Raw genomic sequence first — 7370 nt, 5'->3', positions numbered from 1 at the left:
CACTGGAGCCACACGGCTCTACTTCTGGCTTTGTTGATACTGAAGTTGGGCAGGGGTCTCAAGTACTTTCCAGTCTAGGGTGACTTTGACCATGAATCTCCTTTCACAGCCTTGTAAGTATCATGGAGGACTGCTGAGAGCCACTGGTGCCTGCTTAATCATTGGTCTTGCTGATGTTCTTGGACAGACCAGTGAGTTCGCTAACTTCGGGTTTAAGTGTTGGGAGCTGGAGCCTACAATTCTAATCCTGGTCCTGCCACCTCCAAATGGCAGGAAATCCTAAGAAACTCATTTTTATCCATATGAATACCAATGGAATGTGATATATGTCATGCTTGAATGGGCAGTTCTTGAATAATTCTAGGATAAAATTATATACAATTATATTCTACGATACTGATTGATTTTAATCAATACTTTATGAAGTGTTTAAAAAATTACATTCATTAAAGGAGAAATAATGAAATACCTAAGAATTGATTGTCACATAGCATAGAGATGCCATTTTTTTCTGCCAGGACTGGGATTGCAACTCATGGTCTGGGTAACTCTGTTGTATTGTGTAGGAAGGGGAAGCTTGCTTTCCTGAATTCAAGAAATTCAAGTCTGTTCCTTAGGCCTGAAATCGATCCCCACCACTAGAAAACATCCTATTTGTGTACATTTTAAATATATGATTTAAAGTTACATACATATATTGACTCGATATTGCATTCAGTGTAGTTATTCATTTTACCTTCTGTTTTGTTCATGTAGTAACCATTTATTTTATTGACTATTATGGCACATAGAATATTGATTACATTGATTATATAGGATATAGGTCTGCATATGTATTCCACTTCATACTTGACACACAGGACTTTCACAGAAAAGGAAAACATATGTCACCATCTGTTTCTTACTCCACGATTCATTGTTTGGGAGTGCATCTGAACTCATGGCCTACAGTGCCAAATTCATGAATGATTGAGTGTCAACCAGCCATCCTGGGGCAAACTGAGATGATAGGCATTTCTCAGGACCTGAGATTGAGCCTGTGGAGTTGACCAAATAAGAACAGATTGGCACGCACATAGTAGTGTGCTAATAAATATATATCTTTATAGTGTGCCAGAGATGTTTATCCATTGTTCAGTTATATAGACTACATTCCTAACAATTCTTGGGTATTTGTTATGCTTCCATATAAGTAATATTATTGTTTTAATCCTTAATAAACTATTAAGTAAATCAGTGTCCTGAAATTGTTGTGTCCCTGTAAGAAATAGTTGTCTTTTATTGCTTCATATTAAATAAAATTGATCAGCCTACTGAAATCATGATGTCTAAATTTATACAAGTATCATTCATGAGCAACTCATTCAACTGTGACACTTACAACATTCAATCATTACTCCCACTCTTAGGATCCCCCGCCATTCAGAAGTGACATGACTGAGATTGGACTCTAGGTTTATATTGTCCTACAGGACTGTCTTCCCTAGTACCCTGCCAGACTTCAGGACTGCAAGGCAAAGTACCTTTTGTAGCCGTGTCCTTCAGACCCAAATGATCATGGTTCAAAATGTTAAAACTCCATCCCACCACTTCTTCTCTGTGCGTTCCCTCCCCCCCTCAAGGCCTGGACGTCTAGGATCCTAGGATCACATGTGGTTCCAGTGGTTGCACCCCAGACTATGGTGATGGAAGTTAAATAGAGTTGCCTTACATGAGTTCAAGACCTTGTTTCGCAAAAAAAAAAAAAAAAAAAAAAAAAAAATCTCCCTGGCTTGCAATTGGTGCTGTTTTTTCTGCCAGGGTTTGGATTTGAACTCAGGGTCTGAGTAACTCTGCAGCACTGTGGACAAAGGGGTAGCTCACCGTGCTTGAAGACAAGAAAGTCTGACCTAGGCCCTAGGCTTGAATTCAAGCCCCAGCCCTGGGAAACATACTATTTATATACATTGTAATGATAGGATTTGTACTTACTCATGGATGTTCAGTACATATCCTGTTTGTTGTGGTTATTTATTGTATTTCTGTTTTATTCATTTATTTACAATTTATTTTATTGACCGTGGTAACACATATTCCATTTATTATTTTGATGACATCCTATCACATAGTCACATAATATCTAGAGTTGTAGACATGTTCTCCAACATGTCTGACACCCAGAATGCTCAGAGCAAAGGAAAACAGGTGTCACACTCTGCTTCTTACTCCATGATCCAATTGTTGACAGTGCTGGGATCTGAACTCAGGGCCTAGCAGACCCAATTCATGAATGGGTGTGTCAAAACGGCAACCTCTAGCCCAGGAAACTGCCAGGCAGTTCCCAGACCCTGACATTGAGCCACAGGGGTGGACAAAATAGACATACATGGATAGGCAGGTGGTAGTATACCAATAAATATATATAGAGAGAGAGTGCCAGAGACATCTACCTAGGATTCAATGACATCAACTACATTCCTACCAACTCTTAGGTAGCTACTATGCCACCATTGAAGGAATAGGATTCTTTTCATGCTTAATACACTATTCAATAAGATCAGTCAGCATCCTAGGATCATACCCATCCATGGGGAAACTTCTCAATCAAGAGTTTGCTCACATTCCATCGGTATTCCGATGCATAGGAATGAGTATCTTGGGAAATCCCCCGATTGGTTGGTGTCAGGACCAGCACTTGCACTCAGGGCCAACATTGCTGCTTCCCTGATAGCCCACTAGCCTTCGCCAATGCAAGGTGAAGTACCCTTTGTAGGCGAGTCATTCAGAGCCAGGATGATCACCGTGGAAAGGAAACCAATGTCAAAAATCCATCTCGCGGCTTCTTTTTTTCTGAGTGTGTGTGTGTGTGTGTGTGTGTGTGTGTGTGTGTGTGTGTGTGTGTGTGTGTATTTTCCTGCAAGACTTCAGGGCCTAGGATCCCAGGGTTGGCTATGGGCCCATGGCAGCCCGCCACCCTGAGGTTACTGAAGCTGAGGCCATTATACTCCTAAATTCATAATTTAAACATAGGATCTATATTGACATACATGTGCAGATAGCAACTTGCATTCAGTGCATTTCTTCTCCTAAATTTGTGTCTAATTCATGGAGATATTGTATATTTTACTGAGTATGGTGACAGTTATAACTGTGCTGACATGGATTACAACCTGTTCCCATGGTTATACGGTTGCCTATGTATTCATTCTCCATCCTAGCTGAGACCCAGGACTTTCACAGGAGAGGAAAATAGGTGCAACGACTGGCTTCTGACATCAGGATGAATCTTTTGTCAGTGCTGGGGTTTGAATTCAGGTCTGGGTAACTCTGTTGCACTGTGGGGGAAGGGGAGGCTCACCATACTTGAAAACAAGAATGTCAGGCCTGGTCCAGGGCCTTATTCGATGCCCTAGCACTGGACAAAATAAGAAGCCCAGCTCTTTTATGCATAGGATCTCTATTTACATACAGGTGTGGTATGCGTCTTGTATTCAGTGCAGTTATTCTTTTTATTTTGTGTCTTTTTCAAGGATGTATTGTGTATTTTATTGAGCATAGAATGACATATAAAACTGTGCTGACATGGATGACAATCTATTCCCACAGGTGTAGAGTTGCTTATGCTTTCTTGATTCTTGCTGAGACCCAGCACTTGCACAGTACAGGGAAACAGGTGCAAGGATTGGCTTCTCACATCAGGATAAACCTTTTGGTAGTGCTGGAATTTGAACTTGGGGTCTAGGAAGCCCAACAGCCAAATAGGTCCACATGAGCCAATCAGCTTGTGAGCCACTAAGGAACTAGGCCATACCCAGGACCTGAGATCGAGCCCCAGGGTGGGGATGGGGCAAAATATTCATCCATTCATAAGCTGAAGCTAGTATGCTAACTACCTATTTGGATAGAGTAGGAGATGTAGTGAGCTGTGTTCGTATCTAATCTACCATTTGAGTACTGATTCTTGGATCTTTCCCAATGCCTCCAATTCCTGAATGTGATTCTTATTGTCACACTTCATGAACGCTTAATTAAAACTAATTGTTGTGCCATACATCTTGCCTATCATTTCCTATGAGAATCATGCATGAATTAAATTCTTCCCTAGGCCTGAATTCAAGCACCTCATAACATTTATAGACATGTTAAATATATGATTTATACTTACATCAATATATTCAGTCTATATCATGTTTTTTGGAGTGATACCTTATATTTTATCATTTATTTAGTTAGTTAGCATTTATTTTATGGACCGTGAGTACACCTATAACATTTATTGCATTTATTCCCATCTATTCCATAGCTTGTAGCTTTGCAGACATATTATGAACTTGTACAGAAAAGGAAAACAGGTGTCACCCTTGAAATCTTACACCAGGGAGAAATTTTTGGTAATGATGGGACCTGATGTGAAGGCCTGAGAGGCCCAATTCATGAATGAGTGAGTGTCAACTCCACAGCCTCTAGCCCATTCAGCTTCCAAGTGGATCTCAGGACATGGGATCAAGCCCCAGGTTTGGCCAAAATAGCAGTAACTTTGTATGACGATGGTGGTAAATAAATAAATATAAATTTATTTATTTATTTATTTATTTTGGGGTTGCGTCGTGGGGCCTGAACTCTGGGCCTGGGCCCTGTCTCTCAGCTCTTCAGCTTAAGAATAGCACTCTACCACTTGAGTCACAGTGCCACGTCCGGGTTTTTACTTTTTGCTTATGTGGTACTGAAGAATTGAACCCATGGCCTCAGGCAAGCAAGGCAAGCCCTCTACCACTGAGCCACTATCCAAGCCCAAATATAAATTTAGATATTTAGGTACTGCCAGAGGTGTCTATCTAGTATTCAATGACATATATTACTTTCCTACTGATTCTCATGTATTTAGTTAGGACTCCATTTAATCAATAGTATTCTTTTAATGCATAATAAACTACGAATTAAAATCAAACCCTGTCCAGTGATTATTGGGTCTAATTTTATGCAAGACTGATTGACGGACTACCCTTTCAACCATGACATTAATCACATTCCTCTTGTGTTCTTATGGACAAGCAATAGTTTCTTAGGCTCTTCAGCTCCTTGTAAGTGTCATGACCGCTGTTCGAACTCAGGGTTTAGTGTCCACGTTGGCCTATGGCTTCACTGACAGCACCAGCCATCAGAAATGACAGGTGACTTACAGGTTGCAGCCATGTCATTCACACCCCGGATGGTCAACGTGCATGGAAGGAGAACAGAAACTGCTGACCTTCCGCGGTTTGTGACTTTTTTTCTATGCTGTTTTCATTTTGTTTTCCTGTGAGCCCCTGAGGCCTAGGACCCTAGGATGAGCTGTGAGTCCAGAAGCTGCACCATTCCAGCCTAGGGTGATGGAAACTGAGGCAGAGTTGCCATAACCTGAGTTCAAGCCCCGTGCTTGGCAAAAAATTGATTAATTAATTAACAATACTATTGAATCTCCCTGTCTTGGATTTTGTGCCATTTTGTTGTCTACCAGGCCAGGGATGTCACATTGTGATCTGAGTAACTCTGATGCACTTGGGGCAAGGGGTGGGAGAAAAGTGAAGCTCTCCTCCCTTGAAGACAAGGAATTCAGGCCTGTTCCCTAAGCCTGAATTCAAGCCCCAGCCTTGGAGAACATAACATTTACAGATGTTTTTATTATATCATTTATACTTACATCCATACATTCAGTCTATATCTTGTTTGTTGGAATGATTCATTATATTTCATTATATATTTATTTGTTTACCATTTATTTTATGGACTGTGAGTACACCTATAACATTTATTACATTCATTCAAATCTATTCCATAGCATGTAGCTTTGCAGACAAATTATAAACATCATACCTGACACCCAGCACTTGCACAGAAAAGGAAAACAGGTATCACACTTACAATCTTACTCCAAGAAGACATTTTCAACAATGCTGGGACCTGAACTGAGGGCCTAGAGGCCCAATTCACAAATGTGTGAGTGTTAGCACGGCAGCCTCTAGCACATTCAGGTGCCAGGTGGATCCCAGGACCTAGGATGGAGACACAGGTTTGTCCAAAGTAGCAATAGCTCTCTATGCAGATGGTGGTATAAAAATAAACATATATTTAGATATTGCTAGTGATGTCTATCTAATATTCAATGACATATACTACCTGCCTAGTGATTCTCAGATATTTAGTGAGGACTCCATTTAATCAATAGTATTCTTTTAGGGGCTGGGAATGTGGCTCATTTTGATAGTGCTTGCCTTGCATGCATGAGTCCCTGGTTCGATTCCTCAGCAACACACGATCAGAAAAAGCCGGGAATGGCGCTGTGTCTCACATGGTACCGCGCTAAACCAGAGCTGAAATGCTGAGGGACAATGCCCAGGCCCAGAGTTCAGGCCCCACTACTGAAAACACAAACACACACACACACACACACACACACACACACACACACACAGAGATTATTATTTTAATGCATAATAAACTATAAATAAAATCAATCCACATCTTGTGAATTCTGGGTTTAATTTTATGCTAGACTAATTGACAAACTATTCTTCCAACAATGACATGGACGACATTCCTCTCGTGTTCCTATGGACAGGCAAAAGTTTCTTACGCTCTCCAGCCCTTTGTAAATGTCATGGCCGGAATTCAAACTCAGGGCCCAGGTGTGCAGATTGGCCTATGGCTTCGCTGACAGCCTGCTGACAGCAATTCCAGGTGACTTACAGGTTACAGTTGTGTCATTTGGAACAGGGATGGTCACCATGCAAGGAAGGAAAACCGAGAAACCTCTAACAGTTCGCAATTCATGGCTATTTTTCCTTGCCATTTTCACTTTTTTTTCCTGTCAGCCCCTGAAGCATAGGATCCCAGGATGGGCTGTGGGTCTAGAGGCTGCACCAACCCTGACTAGGGTGATGGAAGGTGAGGCAGAGTTGCCACGACCTAACTTCAAGCTCCATGCTTGGCTAAATAAATAAATAAATAAAATATAGAAAATAAAATAAAATAAATTTTAAAAATTTAAAAATACTAAAAATACTAATGGAGCCCCCTGGCTTGGAATGCGTGCTCATTTTTTTTTCTGCCAGGCCTGGGATTTGAACTTGGAGTCTGGGAAACTCTAATGCACTGTGGGGAATGGGGAAACTCCCCCTCTTTGAATACATGCAATTCAGGTCTGTTCCCTAGGACTGAATTCAATCCCCAGCCCTGTAAATTAATTTTCATCCACATTTGAAATTATTAATATCTACATACTTATATTTACTGCATATTGCTTTTTTGTATTATTCATTCATTATATTTATTGACTATTATTACACTTATAACACATTTTAATTTACTACATCTTATGAAAATTATACGGATTTGCATATGTATTATATATC

This window comes from Dipodomys spectabilis, unplaced genomic scaffold, assembly GCF_019054845.1.
Source record: "Dipodomys spectabilis isolate Male_0828 unplaced genomic scaffold, ASM1905484v1 ptg000205l, whole genome shotgun sequence".
In the NCBI taxonomy this organism is placed as follows: Eukaryota; Metazoa; Chordata; class Mammalia; order Rodentia; family Heteromyidae; genus Dipodomys; species Dipodomys spectabilis.
The sequence above is the reverse complement of the archived record's forward strand: the minus strand, read 5'-3'. Positions refer to the sequence as shown.